This window comes from Lissotriton helveticus, chromosome 3_1, assembly GCF_964261635.1.
Source record: "Lissotriton helveticus chromosome 3_1, aLisHel1.1, whole genome shotgun sequence".
NCBI lineage: Eukaryota > Metazoa > Chordata > Amphibia > Caudata > Salamandridae > Lissotriton > Lissotriton helveticus.
The window spans coordinates 1,722,767,033-1,722,789,859 of record NC_136061.1 but is presented as its reverse complement, the minus strand read 5'-3'; the positions used below and the strand labels follow the sequence as shown (position 1 = coordinate 1,722,789,859).

The following is a 22,827-nucleotide window of genomic DNA, read 5'->3' as shown; positions in this document are numbered from 1 at the left end:
ATGGCAGCAGGGAGGCAGGGGAGTGATGGATGCATGGGGTTCAGGTATGAGGCATCAAGGGCAGCAGGGAGGCAGGGGAGTGAGGGATGCACGGGGTTTAAGTAGGAGGCATCAAGGGCAGCAGGGAGGCAGGGCAGTGAGGGATGCACGGGGTTCAGGTACGAAGCATCAATGGCAGCATGGAGGCAGTGGAGTGAGGGATGCACGGGGTTCAGGTAGGAGGCATCAAGGGCAGCAGGGAGGCAGGGGAGTGAGGGATGCACAGGGTTCAGGTAGGAGGAATCAATGGCAGCAGGGAGGCAGGGGTGAGGGATGCACAGGGTTTAAGTAGGAGGCATCAAGGGCAGCAGGGAGGCAGGGGAGTGAGGGATGCACAGGGTTCAGGTAGGAGGTGTCAAGGGCAGCAGGGAGGCAGGGGAGTGAGGGATGCACGGGGTTCAGGTAGGCGGCATCAAGGGCAGCAGGGAGGCAGGGGAGTGAGGGATGCACAGGTTTCAGGTAGGAGGCGTCAAGGGCAGCAGGGAGGCAGGGAAGTGAGGGATGCACGGGGTTCAGGTAGGAGGCGTCAAGGGCAGCAGGGAGGCAGGGGAGTGAGGGATGCACAGGGTTCAGGTAGGAGGCATGAAGGGCAGCAGGGAGTGGGGGATGCATGGGGTTCAGGTAGGAGGCATCAATGGCAGCGGGGAGTGGGGGATGCACGGGGTTCAGGTAGGAGGCGTCAAGGGCAGCAGGGAGGCAGGGGAGTGAGGGATGCACAGGGTTCAGGTAGGAGGCATGAAGGGGAGTGGGGGATGCACGGGGTTCAGGTAGGAGGCATCAATGGCAGCAGGGAGTGGGGGATGCACGGGGTTCAGGTAGGAGGCATCAATGGCATCGGGGAGTGGGGGATGCACGGGGTTCAGGTAGGAGGCATTAAGGGCAGCAGGGAGGCACAGGAGTTCAGAGAGGAAACAGGGGCCGCCAGGGGCACTGGGTATGCACATGGTACAGAGATCCAACAAGGGCAGAGATGAAGTATGAAGGGCGTTGAGGAGGCACAGGGGGCAGCAGTGAGGCCTGGGCCCATAATTTAGGCAGAGGAGTGGAAGGGGTGTGAGGTTGCACGGGGAACGGAACAGCTCCGATGGGAATCACAAGTGACCAACTACAAATACCTGATACTGGATCCATTGACTGTAACGTGTGTTTCTGGAGATCCACTCGGCTGCTATGGTGACAGCGCCTGCCGAGACTGGAAGTGCTTATTGTTGCCTCCTTGCATCTGTCGGTCTCAGTTGTCATCTTATTTTTAACAGTAAAGATGCCCCTTGTTTTCTCTGCTGAGCCTAGGGGGTCCGTTGTTAGACTTTCTTCTGTCAGGGTGGATTCAAGAAGCAACTTTTTGCAAGTCATCAATTGGAACTTTCACCGGGAAGGAGGTCTGGTGGCGAGAGGCAGCACAAACGGGGCACATGCTAATAGGACCAGTGGATCCACAGTCAAAGAGAGTAAAGATCAGACGGAGAGGTGAGGGGGCAGCGGTGGAGAGCCAGAAGAAAAGAGAATAAATGTCAGAAACAAAATGGAAGGCTGAGTAGAGGGTCAGGGGCGTAAGGTAACAGCTCGATCAGAGGTACAGGGACGGGTAATGATATTAAAGAGCAATAGGTTCGGACAGAGGGTAACATACAGTTCTATTCTAGGCTGGCAACCAATTTAAACCGGGTGGTGGAGGGATGGGGTGGACGGCTGTCAGATGTTAAGGACAACTAAGAGCCGTCTAAATGATTTACATTGATCCTGGATAAACCAAAAATCAGACCCGGCCTTCCTAGACCGACGTTGGGCACCCATGTCTTATCCAGCTACAGAGTAAGGCTGGTTATATTCGAGAAAACAAAAAGCAGCGTTAGACTTTCAAGTCTGAAACCATTTTACAATTAGTCTTCTAAGGCACAATGGTTTATAAGACCATATGGTTCCCCTCCAGAGACAGTGGTTGTCTGCAAGCGAAGCTGCGCATTCCTGTGACAAAGACTTCAAATACGAGCATTCGGTAGCGATGGCGGCACAAAGAGGCCCCTGTGGGGGGATGCAGGCCATGTAAAGAGCTGCTAAATTACAGCGTATCAAACCCGCAGGATGCAGGAACTGAACTAATGATAGCTTTTAACCTAACAGTTTGTTAATCACATTTGATTTTGAGGCCGATGTTTCTGGCGAGAATGTTTCCCCTATCGGTTTGTGAGACAATCTTTCAGGTTTTCCTAGTGCTTTGTTTGACCTCACTTTGAAGTTCTGTATCAGAGCACATTCCCTTATTAGCCACTATACCCAGATCCCCCCATTACATACCTCGAGTCTGTGGGATTCACGGCATTAGCAGAGGGTCCTCTTAAAAAGTAAAAGAAAGGAGGACCTGAGAGTCATGGAGGGAGCAGAGCTGAAGACACCCGTGAGCGCTCAAATGACGCTGCTTCCCTTTACCAAGGAGGCCATGCAATACAGCAATGTACTGTAGCTCGGGAAACAAATACTGTCTGCAGATCGGGTTCAGCTGCCTCCTTCCCTATGGCCTGCTGTGGAGAGACAAGCATGCAGGAACACGTCACAGCTCCCTCCATGATCCGCCGGCCTAAAGGTCTTGGAAAGTGACTGGTAGGGCAGGTGTTGTATCGGCTAACTCACCTTCACGAGACAGCAGGCTCCGGCACTGGGCCGCATCTGAGGCGCACCGAGCTCGTGCCTGCGGTGGGGCAGCACGGACGGCAATCTCCGTGAAGGCCCTGAGCAGCTCCCAACAGCCACCGTCATGTCCCTTCTGCAGGCAAGAGACATTGAGTCCGGAAGGCAAACAGCACGTCAGGTTGCAGGCCCTGCTGCGAACGCGCAGTCCCTGACGCACACCCGGTCCCATCAACTGCGTATGATGGCAAGGCATGAAGGCCAAAGTTCGCACTGCTACATTTTTTTTTTAGCATTACCAGCTCGGCTGTCTGAGAATAAAAACAAGAATGAAACGAACTGGACTCCGGGGGTGTGGGGGGAGGTGGGGCCTTGCTGCTCCGGGGTTTTTCACTGCTCAGTGCCCAGCAGCCGGCCTGGTTCCTCCTCTGCGGCGGTGCCTCGCTCCTACCTCAGACGCAGCTTCCCCCTGACGGTCTCGGACCTGTCCCCAGTGGCACGCGTTCGGAGCCAGGAAGGGAGCACGCGCACGCTGACAATCTGCGCGTTCACATTCCACAATCTGCACGTGGCCCGGTCTGTACTCCCTTGCAAGCCGTCACAGTGACAATACATTTTGCTGGCGGGAGCGCTTCGCGCTCCAACACCAGCGAGCCCTAAAAGTCACTGGCTCATTAAGACCCTAATAATTTTAAGGCAATCACCATTTCTAGGCTAAATAATAGAAAAACTAGTTATGGAAGAAAATAACCTCTTAAGACCCCTTTCAAGTTGGATCTAGACCACAGCAGGGACCAGGTGGTTCTTTCGATCCTTGATCACACACGCCTCAAAGTTGATAAGGGTTGCTTTAGCACTCTGGTGCCATTACATTTTTTAGCGGACTTGAACACCATCAATGGCTCCATTTAGACAGAATCTTTGACCAAATCAGCACCGGGTGGCCTATTCAAATGGATTTCACAGTTTACGTATGAAGATGACCCACAAATTGTATTTGGCAGGTCAAATTCAAGAGATAAGATGCACCCTGAACAAAATTTTAAATGTTTCAAAAACATGCTAGTGGATTGCTCGGGGCTCGGCTTTCTTCGGGTCCCCACTTCCCTGGATAGGGAGGCTGGTGTTTGAAAGGGCAGAACCCAGGCTGCAGCCACTGCAGGGTTGCCCAAAGCTGCACTATCTTACTGAGACTCCCTCCACTTCCTCCCTCCCTCTGCCCTGCATGGCACTGCTGTCATCACAGAGGTGTGGGCGTGCGGAGGAACGAGGGCAGGGAGCAGCCTGGTGTGTAAAAAGCAAACTGCAGTCCTCAGGAGAAAGCAGGCGACGGGCAATGCGGGTACAAGGGGGCGGGACCATGCGCAGTCAGCCACCTGGTGATGGTGCAGAGTATGGCATTTTAGTAGGGCCTGTAGTTGTTTATTTCAGGTAAAAGTGGTGCCTCTGTTTGGTGCACCGGAGACAGGCAACAGATCGTTAAGGTTTGTGAACGTCTTCTAGATAAACATGCACTGACCAAAGATTGTTTGCTAAGCAGTGTGTACACAAAAGTGTTCGCTTTCTCTCGTTAGTATTCAGTCAGGAGAAGGGCAGTTCGTATTGACATTTTTCCCCTGCTGCAAATTCTAGTCTGAGCCAACAGGGTGGCGGTGCCCACCTTTCACACTGCAGCTTGGTAAAGGATGCTTTGCCCATGAGTACACACATACATGTCTGTGCCTGCTCTGGTAACAATCGCCACACTGCTGCCTGCACACACCTCTCACTACGACTATCCACCCACACCCACGATACCACTCCACACACCCTACACCGTCCACCATAGCCGCTTCGATTCCGGAAGGAGAAGACGGGGTCTTACAGGCAAATAAGCATTTTTACATGCAGGAGCAGTATTGTTATTTATTAAAGCAGGTTGGGCGAGCGGGAGCGAGTCCAGGTAGTTCCCAGCAGACGGTGCTCGCCCGGCTGACAGGCTGCCACAGGTGGCGGCCGCTGGGGGATGCTGCTCCCAGGTCAGAGCAGGAGACAGAAAGGGAGGTGCCTACGAGGCAGCAGCTGCCCGCCTCTTAACCCCCCTCCCGCTCGCCTCTGCTCTGCACCCCTCTACCCTGAGCCAGCCCACCGCAGCGGGATGTGTTTCTAGCCTGAAAGGAAGGAGACTGGGAGAAGCTGCCACCGTACTGGGGAGGGAAACGCGGGCTTTTCCGCACCCGGGAGATATCTCAGGCAGCCTCGGCGAGGCCTGGAGGATGAGAGGGACTCTGGGACGGGCAAGGGGCGAGCAGAGGACCGTGGACTAGGAGCTGCCTGCAGCCGCCGGAAGGGGCATCACAGCTGGGCACATCCAACGTGCATCGATCGCATCCCAGGCTGCTCTGGGGAAAGCAGATATCTGTAATTGCTGAGTGCCTGCCTCCTTTGAGTCTGCTGCAGGGTACATATACATGCATATTTTAGCGATGTGTAGATACCCATAGGAAATGTACCTATATCTTCATTTGAAGATTACAGGGGATGTGTTTTGCATTTTATTCGTTGTACCACAAACTAAATCTCGACAGCGAGACTGCGCAAGTTCGCAGTCTTACGCTAGGCTTCGACCTAAACAAAAACAATTGCTCCTGTAGAACATAATGTAGAACAACCACGTCTTCATACTCTAAATAGAAGCTTATGGGTGAAAGCAATAAATGGTGGAAAATTAAATCAAAACAGACAGATGACACAGAATAATTGGATCTCGGGATATTTTTTACTTTTAGACTACACACAATAAGATATGGTCATACATAACCAAAAGATGGTTAAACAGCATTTAACTGGAAGGGGGTGCTTCCAGGGGAGGAGGCAGGATAGTAACTGGCTATGAGGGTTCCTTATCACTACTCCCAGCGGGTATCAAACCCCCATCTGACAAGGTGAATACAAAGGTTTTTAATAAGTTGGGAGATGTATCAAACGGTTCTAAAACCTATTTACTAGTCGGAGGAGGAATCACCATCGTCCACAAGAACAGCATCAGGGTCTCGACTAGCACAGACGACGCACTCAGAACCGCCGAACAAATGCATTTTCAGATCCAGACAGACCCTAACTCCACCCTCAGAGGCACCCTCGTCTACCGACCCCCCGGACCCTGCCCCCAGTTCAGCGGCTCCATCTCTGACCTGATCAGCACGCACGCCCTGACCTCCACCGACTACATCCTCCTCGGAGATCTGAACTTTCACCTTGAGAACAACAACGACAACAACTCCACAACCCTGATCGATAACCTCGCCAATCTCGTACTGAAGAAACTCGTCACAATGCCCACCCACTCCACAAGCCACACGCTCGACCCAGTCTTCTCCTCAAGCCCGCACGTCTCAGTCAGCCACACCACCAAACTCCTCTGGACCGACCACCGCTGGTGGAGCAAAATCACCGAAGACCAACTACACGCAAACCTCGCTCTCAGCCTACTCACCGAACCCTCCAACACCGTTGATGCTGCCCACAGCCTCAGACGCTCGATCGAGGACTGCGCCTACACCCTCGCCCCGCTGAAGAAACCCCCCACCGAGTCACCAGCAAGAGGGCCAGCTGGTTCACCCCAGAACTCCTAGCCTCCAAACAAGCCTGCCGGAAACTAGAGAAGAAGTGGCACAGTGAACAAACTCCGGATAGCTACGCATCACACAAGGACGCCATCAGCAACCACCACCACCTCATCAGGGCGGCCAAGAGGACCTCCTTCAAAGACTGCCTCGACAACAACGCACACAATAGCAAGGAGCTCTTCAACATCGTGAAGGAACTCTCCAACCCCAGGTCCAACACCGACATCCTGTTGTCGCAAGTCCTGAGCGACTCCCTCGCCACCTTTTTCCACCGCAAGATAGCAGACATCCATGACAGCTTCAACACCCAGACAGCCCCAACAGACAGCAACACAACAGACCCTCCGCACACCATCGACCATGACCCCCTGCTAGCCTGGGCCAGCGTGAGCATCGATGACACCATCAAGACCATGAGCACAATCCACTCCGGCTCTCCGTCAGACCAATTCCCGCACCACGTCTTCAACAGAGCAAGCAGCTCCATCGCACCCCACCTGCGCAACGTCATCAATCTCTCCCTTGAGACAGCGTCCTTCCCAGAGATCTGGAAATACACCGAGATCAACGCCCTCCTCAAAAAACCTAAGGCAGACCCAGGAGACCTCATGAACGAATAGTTTTCTTACCTGTCGGTGTAGTTTTGCAGCTTGAAGATCTTTCTGGATTCACTATGCTGTGCATTATTCCGCGGTCTTGTGGTTGGGTCCGGATTCGTAGTCTTTTCTTTTTTTCTTTTTTTTTTTTTTCTTAGCCCAGGTGGGCGTCGGCGTCACATCCCCTTGGGTGTATTTCCGGTGACGTCGGCATGCTTCCTGCGGAAGCTCCCACTCTTGGGCGCCATCTTCGGGTTCTTTTTTTCCGTGTTTCTTTCGTTTCCGAAGTAATGGCAATGTTCTAATTAGTTGGTATTTTACCGCTTTGTACTTTTTAAATATCCTTTCTTTTGTTAACCACCTCTTCTCTCTCCAGCCTCATCTTTCTGGCGGAGGTGGGTGGGTTCGCTAGTGAATCCAGAAAGATCTTCAAGCTGCAAAACTACACCGACAGGTAAGAAAACTATTCGTTTTGCAGCGTGAATCTTTCTGGATTCACTATGCTGTGCATAGATTTTGTAGCGGTTTCTGATTTCTGTGGCGGTTGGGTGGAAGATGAGCGTTGGGTATTGAATATGTGCTGTAGCACCTTCTGTCCAACTTGAGCTTCCTTGTTCATCTGTATGTCCACACAGTAGTGCTTCGTGAACGTGTGCACCGAAGCCCATGTTGCCGCCAGGCATATGTCTTGTATGGGTGTGTTAGCCAGGAAGGCTATTGTAGCGCCCTTTTTCCTAGTGGAGTGGGCACGTGTCCCCTCTGCTAGCTCTTGTCCTGCCCGCTTGTGGCAGAGTTGGATTGTCTGTGCGATCCATCGTGCAATGGTCTTTTTGGTTACTGCTTTTTCCATGTAACTGTTGGCGAATGACACAAAGAACTGTTTTGTCTTCCTGTGTCCCTTCGTCCTTTCGATGTAGTGCATGACTGCCCTTCTGGCGTCCAGGGTGTGCAGAGCTCGCTCTGCCGCAGTTGTTGGTTTTTGGAAAAAACTCGGTATCTGTATAGACTGGTTCATGTGAAATTTAGATACCACCTTCGGCATGAAGTTTGGGTCAGTCCTCATCACAACCCTGTCATTGTGTATTTGTATGTAGGGTTCTTGTAGCGTCAGAGCCTGAAGCTCGCTTACTCTGCGTAGGGACGTTATTGCAACCAGGAAAGCTGTTTTCATAGTTAGCATCTTTAAGGACGCCTTGTGGAGCGGTTCAAAGGGCTCTTTCATGAGTTCCGTTAGGACTATGTTCAAGTTCCATGCCGGTGGCGGCACCCGCTTGGGCGGTGCGATCCTTTTCGCCCCTTCTAGGAATCTCTTCACCACCTGTGACGTGAAGAAACTCCTGCAAGTTTCACCCCTTGTGTAGGCGACTATCGCTGCTAAGTGAACCCTCAAGGAGGATGAGCTAAGGTTCTTCTCTAGCAAGTGCGTCAGGTACTTTAGCACTGTGGAATCCTTCTTCATTTTATTGTGAAGTCTTTCTTGTCTACACCATATTGTGAACCTCTTCCATTTTGCCACATAGCACTTCCGAGTGCTAGGCCTTCTTGCTTCCCGCAGGACCTTCAGTGTACTTTCTGGCAATCTTAAATGTGCGAACTCTATGTCCTCAGGAGCCACGCTACTAGGCTCATGCTCTCTGGCTCTGGGTGTAGCACCTCTCCGTTCTGCATGGAGAGTAAGTCTTTTCGCCTGCTGAATCTGTGGTGTGCACACTGTGTCATCTCCATGATCTGCGAGTACCATGTCTGCCTCGCCCACTGTGGTGCGACCAGTATCAGTGTCATGTTGCTCGCTCTGCACTTGCTCAGTACTCTGTGCATCAGTGGTATCGGGGGAAAGGCGTAGGCAAATGTCTTTGACCAATCTATCCATAGGGCATTCCCTAGTGACCCTTCCTCGGGCTGCCTGGATGCGAAGTTTCGGCATTTTGCATTCTGGCGTGTGGCAAACAGGTCCACCGATGGAGTTCCCCATCTGTCGAATAGGCGCCTTGTCTCCTGAGCATTGAGCTCCCACTCGTGGGATGCCGATGTCTGCCTGCTGAGCCAATCTGCTTGTATGTTGTCCTTCCCTGGCAGGTGTATGGCCAGCAGGTCTATCTTGAGAGGGATGGCCCATCTCCATATCTCCTGCGCTAGCGTTGAAAGCGGGGCCGACTGGGTGCCCCCCTGCTTGTTGATGTAGAACATCGCAGTGGTGTTGTCTGTTTGTATCAACACCTTGTGCTTGTACAGTCCTGTTTGGAAGGCTTTCAGTGCAAGGAAGATCGTCTTCAATTCTAAGTAATTGATGTGCTTTGTGGCATCCGTCGGTGTCCACAGTCCCCTCACCTTGAGCTCCTCCATGTGAGCGCCCCATCCCTTCAGGGATGCGTCTGTGGTGATGGTCACTGTTGGCGTTGGGGGCGTTAGAGGCTTTCCCTTTGCTATGTTCTCCATGGTCCACCATGTCATCTCCTTCTGCACTGCGTGCGTTACAACCACTAGATCCTCCCAACTGCCTGTAGCTTGTGACCATTGCTCCTGTAGCCATTCTTGAATGGGTCTCATGTGGAGTCGTACATTCGGTACCAGGTGGATGCATGATGCCATCATCCCCATGATCTTGCTCGCAGTCCTCACTGTCCGAGCTTGTCCCTTCCCGTAGAGGCGAGTTTCCTTCACCAGCGCCCTCGCCCTCTTCTCGCTGGGGAACACCTTGCCCTGTAAGGTGTTGATCTGTGCTCCCAGGAAGATCTTCACTTGTTCTGGCTCCATTGATGATTTCTTCCAATGGATGGAGAACCCCAGGTTTATGAGCATGCTGGTCACTGTATGTGCGTGCAGCTTGCATTTCTGGTATGAGTTTGCTTTCACCAGCCAGTCGTCCAGGTAAGGGTATACGTGTATTCCCTGCCTTCTTAGGTGCGCTGCGACAGCTGCGAGGCACTTTGTGAAAACTCTTGGTGCCGATTTTAGACCGAAGGCCAGTGTCGTGAACTGGTAGTGGCTTTCTCCGACGGTGAACCTGAGCATGTGCTTGTGCTTTCTGTTCATTGGGATGTGCAGGTATGCGTCTTTGAGGTCTATAGCGACCATGAAGTCCCCGATCTGCAACTGTGGGAGCACCTCTTGCAGGGAGGTCATTTTGAATTTTTGCGTTCTTATGAATTTGTTCACGAACCGTAAATCGAGAATGGGTCTCATTGTCTCGTCTACTTTTGGTACCAGGAAGTACGTTGAGTATACTCCTGTGTTTCTTTCCTTGAAGGGTACCCGTTCTATGGCCTGCTTCTGCAGGAGTTCTTTTGCTTCTTCCTGAAGGCACTGCAGCTGCTTGCTTGCTAGTGGCTTTCTTTTTGGTTTTCTGCTTGTTGGCCTCGCCTCCAACTCTATGCAGTATCCGAATTGGATAATGTTGAGGATCCATTTGTCCGATGTGATTTCTCTCCACTCTTGGAGGTGGAATCTTAATCTTCCTCCCACTGGTGTCCTGTGGTCGTAGGTGTCTAGTCTGTCTTGACCCATCTGTACGTGCTGCCCCCTGGGGTCTTTTTTGCGGGCGGGCACACAGAGTTTTTTGAAGTCACTTGGAGGTGGGCTGCTGGCCCCCTCTTCTATTTTGTCCCCGTCCATTTCTCCCTCGAAAGGACTGGCCTCTTTGTTGGTACTGCCAGGGCTGCTTCTGATGACCCTGCTGACTCTGCGAGTCTGCCTGGTGCGTTTGCTGGAAAGCCTGGTGTGATGTACCTGGCTGGTTTCCGCCTCTCCCGCCGGGCCTCCGTGACGGGGTGCCCCTCTTGTTCCCTCTGAACTGCAATGCTCCCATGGATCTTGCTGTTTCGTTATCCTTCTTCAGTTGGCTGAGCTGTTCATCCACTGTTGGTCCGAAAAGCGTGCTGCCGTTGAACGGTGTGTTCAGGATACTGTGTTGCACTTCCGGTTTGAAACCGGATATTCTGAGCCAGGCGTGCCTCCTTTCCGTGACGCCCATCATCATGAGCCTGCTGGCGGTGTCTGCCCCATCCAGGGCCGTCTTAAGGCAAGAATTTGCCGCATTCTTTCCCTCTTCAACCAGCTTTTCGGCTTTCTGCCTGGCATCCTGGGGCAAGTCCTTCACCAACTGCCCTAGTCCCTCCATGATTTGGTACATGTGCCTGTTTATCAGGGCGTTGGAATTAGCCATGCGCCAGTGGGTCGCGGCATTCCGTTCGATCCTTCTGCCCACCAGATCCATCCTTTTGCTCTCCTTATCCGGTGGTGGCCCCGAGGTAGTGGGTACGTTAGCCCTCCTCCTTGCCGTGGCCGTGATAATGGAGTCTGCGGAGACCGTGCCCTGAATGTAGGCCGGGTCCTTTGTGGCATGCTTGTACTTCTTCTCAGTTCTGGGAGTTACTGCCTTGCATGTTGCGGGCTCCCTGAAAGCTTCCTTCCCCTGAGCCAAGACGCTCTCGAGCATTGGAAGGAACTGGCTCCTCGTTTGTGTTGGGAGCAATGTTTCTAGAAGGAAGTCTGCTTTCTGCTTCTCTTCGTCGAGCTTGAGCTTGAAAGCTGCTGCGGCAGATTGTATCACCGAGTTGTAGGCCCCGATGTCGTCCGGCGGCGAGGGCCTCGAGGGGTAGGTGTCGACCACCTCCTCCGGGCTGTCGGTGTCGACATCGATGTAATCTACCTCCTGAAGGTCCGAGGGTGCCGACTCTGTCTGTCCTGCCCTCCTCCTCCTCCCCATAGTTGTAACTATCGTAGGGGTTCTCGTACTCCTCCTGGTCGTCGATCACCTCGACGTCCTGGTCTTGTTCCTCGGTGACTTCGGCGATCTCCTCTTCCTCCTCGACCGGCTCCATCACCGGTGGCTTGGCTCTTGTGAGGGATCGTGAAGGCTTTCATCTTTGCGTCGAAATCTTTCTTCCGCTGCATGATGTGCATGATGTTCTCCATTTCTGCCTCGAGGCGCCTTCTCTTCTTTTCCATCTCGGCCGCGTGTTCCGCGTCGGATGGGTCGGCCGCTCTCTTCGGCGGAAGGCTCGTCGCCGTGCCTCTCGGAGTCGACGTCGAACCGGATTTCGGTTCTCTGGTCGTCGTCGTCAGTTTTTGGTCTTTCTCCCTCGGCGTCGATCGATCCTTTTCGGGGACGATTTTCGACGTTTTGTGCTGATCAGCAGCTCTCGGCGCCGGGGACTCCTTCTCGGAGGATCCGCTGGGCCTGGGAGTAGTCGCGGACGCCGCCTTTTTTGGCGTCGGCGCTTTCAGGGTCTTGCCCTCGATCTTTCTAGACTCAGAGTCTCTCGGGTTCTTGGGGGCCGAAGAGTCTCCTACCTTGTCAGAAGTCTTCGTGTAATCGGTCTCAACGACCGTGTAGCTGTCGTCTTCGGCGGCAGCGTTGTCTTCTTCCTCGGAGGACATCCCCAGCTCGTAGAGTGACGGAGTCGGGGCCTTCCCCTGCAGGGCGGCGTGTGCTACCCTCTGCCTCTCTCTCACACGAAGGGTCTTCGGGGTGAAGGCGGAACAGGCGTTGCAGTCTCCGCTTTCGTGGTCCACCGGTAGGCAAAGGTTGCATACCGGATGCTGGTCCTTCTGCGCGTACTTGTGGTGGCAGTTACGGCAGAACTTGAACGGCGTGTTGTCCATCCTCGAGCGTCCAGGGCCTCTCTGGTCGCGTGTTCGTCGACGGTCGTCGAAGATCTTGATGGAAAACGCCTTATCCTTGCTGGTTTCTCGTCGATGAAGTCCCCTGGAGTCTTCAGATGACTTCTCCTCGTCTTTTCTGTATTTTCTTTCTTCTTTCTCCAAAAATGTCTGGAGCCCAAACGGGAACGATCCAGACCCGACCGCGGAAAAAAAGAATCTGAAGATGGCGCCCAAGAGTGGGAGCTTCCGCAGGAAGCATGCCGACGTCACCGGAAATACACCCAAGGGGGTGTGACGCCGACGCCCACCTGGGCTAAGAAAAAAAAAAAAAAACAAAGAAAAGACTACGAATCCGGACCCAACCACAAGACCGCGGAATAATGCACAGCATAGTGAATCCAGAAAGATTCACGCTGCAAAACTTCCGCTCTATCTCTCTGCTCCCCTTCCAGGCCAAGGTCATCGAGAAAACCGTCAACAGACAGCTAACCCGATACCTTGAAGAAAACAGAATCCTGGACCCTTCCCAATCAGGGTTCCGCAGCAACCACAGCACAGAGACTGCCCTCATCGCCGCCACCGATGACATCAAGACCTTGCTGGACAACAGCGAAACCGCAGCACTCATCCTCCTAGACCTCTCTGTCGCCTTCGACACCGTCTGCCACCGCACACTATGCGCACGCCTCAACGCCGCAGGGATCTGAGACAAGGCTCTGGATTGGACCACCTCCTTCTCCGGCAGAACCCAGAGCGTCCGCCTCCCCCATTCCGTTCCAGAGTCTCCGAGATCATCTGCGGCGTACCCCAGGGATCCTCCCTCAGCCCGACGCTGCTCAACACTTACATGGCCCCGCTCGCACACTTAGCCAGACAGCACGACCTCTACATAATCTCCTACGCTGAAGACACTGATCCTCTCCCTCACCAAGGACCCCATAACCGCCAAAGCCAACCTCCACGAAAAGAAGGAAAACCGTCGCCGACTGGGTGAAGACTTAACGCTCTCAATGACCAAGCAAGTCAACGCCGACTCCTCCTCCTGCTTCAACACCCTCCACATGCTCCGCAAGATCTACAGATGGATCCCGACAGATACAACCGCCAGCTACGCTCCGCCGGCCAGACTCCCCCCAACAGCCTATCTGCGCCTCTCCTCAGGAGCAGAAAGAGGATGTTCTCCAATCTGCCACTCCAGGCCACAGGAAGCAAAGGGTGGACGAGGACAAAAGGCCACTACCCCCTCCCCCTACAAGGGAGTAGATTTGGAGAAGGCAGTGCCCCTGGCAATGGGCTAATGCACTCCAAGGGCCAGGGGTGTGGAATTTATTAAAATATCTACTTGTCCATGGGGCAGGCTACTTAATAAATCTACTTGTCCTGTAACAAAATCCACTTGTCCCCTTTGTGCCATGTAATGCAGCAACAAATTACGCAGCAATCTCATTATATAAGAGTTCTGATATAGCCTCTGATTATGCCAGGGTTCATACCATAGTAGTGTTTGAATACTAGCAATTCCCTTATGCAGCTATGTTTCTGCAGGTCTACATACTGGGGCTGAAGGTAGTGTTAAGCAATAGTTCCAGGGTTGGAATGCCCTTTTTAGTCTGTGCAATCCTACTAACGTGCATGTTTTAAGGGTTTTCACCAATTCTTCTCTAATCATTTCCCATACTGAGAACGGTTGGAAATTTACTACTGACAGTGGCAGACTTGAAACTTCTTCCAGGGTTGGGAAAAAAGTGGTTGGAGAAAAAGTGAACTTGAAAACATTCAGATTTTCACATAAGCAAATTTACACCTGCATATTTGCACATGCTAAAATGTAGTTCACAAATATTTTCTGGGAGTACTATTTCTTGGCCTACTTCTGTTAATTCTTGTGAATTCATGGAAACTGTACACATGCACTCAATGCAAGGATTTATACCATGGATGCACTTATGAGACATTCTTTAATAATTGGGCCTCTAATTAGGCCTGGCGTTAACCATGACCTTTTGTTTTGTTTTTAGGTCTCGCCTGTCGATGCGCATGCGCATCGAGCTTGCGAGACTATTGCGGCTTAACCACTCTTTAACTAACTTGCAAGGAATCGTGGCGATTCCTTGCAGTGCCCGTGACTTTTAAGCTCAATGCGCATGTGCATTGAGCTTAAAAGCGCGTGCACATCAGTTCCCTCAGCCGCAATCGCCGTCTGTTCCCTCAGCCGCATTCCTCAGACACCTTTTGACGTGAAGCTTAGCTTCACTTCAAAGGCCCCGGCTTCTTCACACCCACATGCCGCTCTCCCCGCTCCGCCCCCTCCCCTGCCCGCCGTGTGCATTTCTCCTACACCCCCTCCCCACAGCAATGCCCTCCGTCTGTTTTACAATTTGAAGAGGTAATCGGAGTGGCGCCGCTATAGGTTCCCTCGTCTCCTGTTTCCCTCTCCTCCTCCAATCTTGCAATGATTTCTCTCTCTTAAGCTTCTCCCTTGTGTGTAGAGTTCATCTCCCTTCGGGTTCTCTCTCTCCTCTCGACCATCTGTTTCTCTCTCTCCTTTTCTCTCTCCTTTCCGCTTCTCGTTGGTCAACGATTCACTACAACCCGCTCCTCTCACACACAGGATCGCCTCTAGCTTTAGCTGCGTTCCTTTGTTTCTCACACTTGTGTGTCCCCTCCTGCACTCTCGGGCCCTGCCATTCACTTCCCTCCCCCGCCTGTGTTTTCCCATAACTTCTCACCAGCAATGCTTCTCACCCCTTTTCCTCTCTGCTCCTGTTCTCACGCTCCCTTCTCCGCTATCCCATGGATCTGACACCCCCCACCCCACCCTCACCCTTACTCCATACTTCAGCCTCCCCCGCACACACACAGCTATGCAGTTTCAACTTTGCACCCGCGAGATTCCCCCGCCCCCAACCCCGATATCCCCAGAACACCCTTCTACCCTAGCCCCTTCAGGTGTTCACACATCTCACGTGCTTTTTAACCTCACCCCTCACCCCCCCCCCAATGCTCTACCTATCTCCACTCTCATTCTGCCCGCTGTCTCGTTCTCTCTCTGTCTCCACTCACAGACGCGTCTCTGCAGCCCCCCCGCCCCGTGTTCCCTAACACTCTCCCCACCCTATCTGGGAGTTGTTCTTGGCAGCGGCGGCTGCAGCTGAATTGCAGGAATACTTTCCTTTATTTAGGAGCAGCCAGGGGTTGGGAGCGCAGCTTCTCACATCTGGAACTCATTGGCACCCATTTGGACACAATGTGTTGCCCATATATATATATTTTGATTTTTTTTTTAACTCTTTATCGGCCGCGGGCTACGAACGTGAAGCCAAGAGTCACGTGTCCGGGAGGGCGCGGGTCAGAGGTCAGGCCGTCTGACTGTCCTGTGATATCACTGAAAGATGCTGTTTGTATATTTCTTTGTGTTATTTTTGTCAACTTCCTCGTAATATAGTGGTACAATTTTGAATTTAGTGAACCAGGTCTCCCTTGGAGCAACAGGGGAGTGGGGAGTTTTAAACTCGTCACCCCTGCAGAACCGAACAAGGGGCCCTCATCCGCCATCTTAAAACCTGGTCATGGGTCAGTGCCATCTTAACTCAATGTGGTCCGCTACCAGCATCCCGTCATGTCCTATTATTCTCACTAGTACATCAGTCTGGTTTCATTGTGCACTCAGGTGCGTGGCGTTCACTAGTACATCACTATGGTTTTTTGTATCACAATCAGGATGCCTCACCCTCAACCCCTCACCCTCACTCACCCTCACCCTCACTTACCCTCAACCCCTCACCCTCACTCACCCTCAACCCCTCACTCACCCTCAACCCCTCACTTACCCTCAACCCCTCACCCTCACTCACCCTCAACCCCTCACTCACCCTCAACCCCTCACCCTCAACCCCTCACCCTCACTCACCCTCAACCCCTCACTCACCCTCAACCCCTCACCCTCAACCCCTCACCCTCACTCACCCTCAACCCCTCACCCTCACCCACCCTCACTCACCCTCACCCACCCCCACCCTCACCCACCCTCACCCACCCTCAACCCCTCACCCTCACTCACCCTCAACCCCTCACCCTCACTCACCCTCACTCACCCTCACTCACCCTCAACGCCTCAACCCCTCACCCACCCTCAACCCCTCACCCTCACCCACAACCCTTCACCCTCAACCCCTCACTCACCCTCACTCTCACTCACCCTCAACCCCTCAGCCTCACCCTCACCCACCCTCAACCCCTCACCCTCACTCACCCTCAACCCCTCACCCTCAACACCTCACCCTCACTCACCCTCAACCCCTCACCCACCCTCACTCACCCTCACTCACCCTCAACCCCTCACCCACCCTCACCCACCCTCACCCACCCTCACCCACCCCCATCCACCCTCACTCACCCTCAACCCCTCACCCTCAACCCCTCACCCTCAACCCCTCACTCACCCTCACTCACCCTCAACCCCTCACCCTCACTCACCCTCACCCACACTCACCCTCACCCTCACCCACACTCACCCTCACCCACACTCACCCTCACCCACACTCACCCTCAACCCCTCACTCTCCCTCAACCTCACTCACCCTCACTCACCCTCACTCACCCTCAACCCCTCACCCTCACTCACCCTCACCCACACTCACCCTCACCCTCACCCACACTCACCCTCACCCACACTCACCCTCACCCACACTCACCCTCACCCACACTCACCCTCAACCCCTCACTCTCCCTCAACCTCACTCACCCTCACTCACCCTCAACCCCTCACCCTCACTCACCCTCACCCACACTCACCCTCACCCTCACCCACACTCACCCTCACCCACACTCACCCTCACCCACACTCACCCTCAACCCCTCACTCTCCCTCAACCTCACTCACCCTCAACCCCTCACCCTCACTCACCCTCACCCACACTCACCCACACTCACCCTCACCCTCAACCCCTCACTCACCCTCAACCCCTCACCCTCACCCACCCTCAACCCTTCACCCTCAACCCCTCACTCACTCACCCTCAACCCCTCACTCACCCTCAACCCCTCACCCTCACTCACCCTCAACCCCTCACTCACCCTCACTCACCCTCAACCCCTCACCCTCACTCACCCTCAACCCCTCACCCTCACTCACCCTCACTCACCCTCAACCCCTCACCCTCACCCACACTCACCCTCAACCCCTCACTCTCCCTCAACCCCTCACCCTCACTCACCCTCAACCCCTCACCCTCACCCACACTCACCCTCAACCCCTCACTCACCCTCAACCCCTCACCCTCACCCACCCTCAACCCTTCACCCTCAACCCCTCACCCTCACCCACCCTCAACCCTTCACCCTCAACCCCTCACTCACCCTCACTCACCCTCAACCCCTCACCCTCACTCACCCTCAACCCCTCACCCACCCTCACTCACCCTCACCCTCTCACCCTCAACCCCTCACTCACCCTCACTCACCCTCACTCACCCTCACCCTCACTCACCCTCACCCTCACCCACACTCACCCTCAACCCCTCACTCACCCTCAACCCCTCACCCTCACTCACCCTCAACCCCTCACCCTCACCCACCCTCAACCCTTCACCCTCAACCCCTCACTCACCCTCACTCTCACTCACCCTCAACCCCTCAGCCTCACCCTCACTCACCCTCAACCCCTCACCCTCACCCTCACTCACCCTCAACCCCTCACACTCAACCCCTCACCCTCACTCACCCTCAACACCTCACCCTCACTCACCCTCAACCCCTCACCCTCAACCCCTCACTCACCCTCACCCTCACTCACCCTCAACCCCTCACCCTCAACCCCTCACCCTCACAACACATATTGTGTTACAATAGGTGTCACATTTGCGAAAGATAAAACTATCTAGAGATGTAGCATATGGACCAGAGCTGCCATATAAGTCACGTAAATACAAAACATGTTGCATTCCAAATGCTATAGGTGTCACTCATCCATTTGCAAAACGAAAAATGTCAAACTCTTCTATTGCGAGACCTATTGCATTTTCAATGCTTGTTTATTCTGTTTCTCTCCGTCTGTCTATCAGCTCGCTTCCCGGTAAGTGACAGTATTTTGCTCTTTTAGAAGAAGCATATTGGCACACAAAGTAGTTTTGTTCAGTGCCCGGAACCTCTGTGGCAATGTGTGCTGAGACCAACTTTTTTTTGTGTTGCTTTTGCCAATGCTTGTTAGAATGTGGTGGACCCAGCAGCTCCCACACTGATAAGGTTTTACAAAAACCATGCCTAAACAAGCCACGCCTTGACAAAACCAAAAGGCTGACCACCAATTTTCAGACCCACTAGCTTTGCCAATGCTTGTTTGTTCTTGTTTTCCATATTTGTATGTATGTATGTATGTATGTATGTATGTATGTATGTATGTATGTATGTATGTATGTATGTATGTGGTCTTGTAAAGCGCACTGCTGCCCTGAGGCGTCGTGGCGCTGTAGACCGCTGGGGAACCCGTCTTGGCTATCCCTGTGAGATGGTCCCTAACTGGGCATCTCCAAGGTGAAACCAGGCATCCCCGGCGAATGTGGGGGGCCGTTGTAGAGATGAGGCAAGCTAATGCCCAGAGTTGCAGAGTGTGATCCCTGGTTAGAGTAGGCACCAAGGCGAGAATTATCGAGTCCGCTGACCCTGGTCCACGACCCTGCCGCGTCGGGAATTGAACCCTGGTCCCGGGCCGTTCTCTGCTTCCGGGTCTGCCGCCTCTGACCAGTGAGCCACACCACTCCACTATGTAAACTGGTTACACTGATATTCCATTCTGAATATTTTTGGGAAATACTAACATACATCAACATGTTACTAAATGATGCTGCAAAGATATGGTACCTAAAATCTTACAGTTGTTTAGCTAAATGTTTTCTTTTCTTACATGCATTTTTTTGTGAATGTTTTATTTTGAAGGCAAAGAATCATCACTCTTGCTTTCCAGCTTCTGCAAATATTTGCATATAATCAGAGAGCATTCTGGGTGCATCATACAGAGCCTCATATTATTAAACTTCGAAAATGTGTGCACACTTTTATACTGGAACCACCGTCAGTAGTGCAGGCTGAGCTTAAAACATTCACTTTTAGTGCTCACCCTAATAATTAAGGCTTTGCGTTAATGAACCATATATACAAGTTTGAACAGCATTAACACACATATTACATATAACACACACTTTACCTTAATTGTAGAGAATGCCCTTCCCTGAGCCACAATGTGGGTTTGTGCTGCAGGGGGTTGGGCCTACTTGTCCCAAGGACAAAATGCACATTAAAACTTGTATCCCGTGACCCCAAACTATATGTCCCGGGCGTTGGGCTTTAGGAATTCCACATCTCTGCCTCCCCTCAACAAAAGTCTTTCTGTCCCCCAGGGGGGTAGGTTAGAGTCATTTACTTTCAAAGTAATGAAAAACCTTCCATTAAATCAAGTGCATGACCCACATGGGCAAATGGCACACTTCTATAAACTATTCTCCTCCAGGTTGACACTCAAGCTGACAGAACTGCTTTAGAGAAACCTGAGATGTTACACAAACCGTGGGAGTTTGCAATATCTTCTCATTACTTAAATATAGCAAATTAAAAGAATATTGTTGATTTTACAGACTAATAGCACTACTTTTCCTTAGACATATTAAAAAAAATCTTGCCAAAATACTTTAAGAACTTATACCCAGTTTGAATGGGTTTTATTAAACCAATCAACCAGGTTTCATTAAAGCCAGATAAACCCTCAACAATGAGGAGAGCATTAAACTTCACCCAATTTCTATTTTTTAATCTAACATTGTACTCTCACTTGATACTGAGAAAGCATTTGATCGAGAGGATTAGACATTCCTTTAAATACTACTAAAACAATTTGGAACTGGCCCGTAATGAGTCAATATATTTAGGTAAGCCTACACTAACCCAACATCAATCCACAATAATGAATGGAGCAGAACAAAGAATTCAGACTATATAGAGAAACATGCCAGAGCAAGGCCCGCTCGCTACTACTCTTTGCTCAATAGTTGGAGGATCTGCACTCTGGTGTGGGTAACACAAAATATACAATTGAGCACGTATAATACTGATGTGACTGATCAAGCTGGTAACATCTACACCAGCGCTAACGAGAATTCTCAAATGCCCATGGGTAATATTGAGTTTCAAAGTCAATCTACAGAAATATAAAAAGCTGGGGACTGTCCTACCACAAACATTGATGGAAAATGTAAACACAATTATCACCATTCTGATGAACGAGGAAAAAAGCCAAATATTTGGGTATTAACAGAACACAAACCATCCGGGGGCTCTGTAAAGTCAAATACCCATCCATACAGTCAGATATAAAGAGGTCTTTTTATGGTAACCATTATTTATAGCTTTGCTGAGAAGAGGGACTACACTTTAAAATGTATCCTCCTTGGAGTGTGTTTGTATTCCAAGCAATACCCATTTTCATACCTAAACAAGAGACGCAAGAATTTCAAGAAGCATTGGGTGATCAAACAACTTAATATAGCGAGAGCCACCACAACATGCTACAAAATGAAAGGAAGCATACACACAAGGCCAATATGTAAAGTGCATGGTTGGGGCACCCTTTATGGAACTTGCTATGTTTGCCAGCATATGTATCAGAATGAACAGGCATGCTAATCGAAACACGGGAGGACATTTCAAAGAGCACTGCTATCATTTTTCATCACCCTTTCCACCAATTTATAGAAACTATGATTTCGAACAAGCAAGAAAAAATGGATGATATTCAAACACTAGGATTAAGGGAAATGTCAGACTGCCAGAAATTCACATGTTCCACAATGCAAAAATTTAAATACTCAAAGAACGTAAAAAGACTTCCATGTAAAAGGGAATGACACTACAAAAAACGAATTTGTACCTGGCTCTCCACACCTACACTGATAGAAGCAAGGAGAAGATACTCAACAGAACTTGTGTTTTTTTGCACGTATTAATCTGCAAAAAGTTTATTATCCACTATTTATAGAATGCTAACAAAATCAAAAACACAATGGTCATACATGAAAACCTGGGTGAAAGCGCTGGTAACAACCCCATAAAGCCCACTGGAAGAGATACATAAAGTGACTCTAAGTGTACAAAATAGATAGACTATGTATACATTTGTGCGTAACTGCTAAAGAACACCATTTAGATTACCTAAGAATTCCGAGGGGTAGTTATGCAGTACTGGAGGAATAGGAGACAATATACATATATGGTGGAGCTGCCCAGAACTAGCTTCTTACTGGAAAGAAATCCTAAGTCACATTAGAAAAGTAGTTGGTAAATAACTGGAGACCCAAGAACGATACAATACTAGGGATGAGACTGTAGAATATGGATAGTTTGAACAATACACTGCTCACGGATATATAATATGCTGCTGGCAGCAAAGAAAGATTGCACTGAAATGGAACACACAAAGTGAAAGGATATAATTCACTGAATCAAATACTGCCAAACAACTATACTCTAAGGGAGGAACAAACAAAACAAGCATTAGCAAACCAATAGGTCCTGCTTTGTGAGAGCTATTGGCTTGGACAAGGTATTTTAGCCAAGTTCTACAGCAGCATGGCTAAAAGTGGTGTGGCGCAGAGCAGAGAGGCACAGATCAGGCTGGAGTGGATTGGCAAAGATTACAATTGCTGTACAGTGGAGAGGTGCAGAGTAAATTGGTGTGGAGTGGCACTGAGTGCAGTAGAGTGACAGTAGAGAAGAGTAGCGTGGAGTGGGGTGGCATGCAGTAGAGTGGAGTGGCATGCAGTAGAGTGGTACACAGTGGCATGTGTGGCTTCAAGAGGAGTGGCTTTGAATAGTACAGCTGTGCGTGTAAGTAACTAAAGAGCTGATAGAGATGGCAGATAGGGTGAAAAAACAAATAAGTTGTATGCATGTGCTAAAAGAAGGAAAGCACATTCAGAAGTAATATGAAACGCTTATTAAAATAAGATAAAGGTGTGTTGCAAAAAGAAGAGGAAGAACAAAGACGAAAAAGAACACATGACCTTGGCCCATGCCACAGAGAGAAGTTAACACAAGAAAGGAAGGGAAGCCTGCAGGTGTTAAGAAATCAAATGCTTGTAAATGAGAGGGACAACTAAAATTACTAATGGTATGATGTAAGAGGGCTGTAAGCTCACTGAATATTAAACAATTATCTTGCAGCACCGCGCATCCACTTTGTACGCTAGACCTAAAAAGGAGAACAGCCATACAATCATAAGAAAGGAAATGTAGTTAACCGCATGCGCGCTAGCGGTTTTCCCGCTGCGTTTTCAAAAAAACCGCGTTACATGACGAGCTCAGCTCGT

At 51.1% G+C, this 22,827-nt stretch overlaps 1 protein-coding gene across 1 annotated transcript in view; it reads right to left on the bottom strand.

The window, feature by feature from the left end:
- The window catches only part of PPP1R8 (protein phosphatase 1 regulatory subunit 8), a 122,599-nt gene that overhangs the window by 58,883 nt on the left and 40,889 nt on the right, over positions 1 to 22,827 (bottom strand). The window lies entirely within an intron of this gene.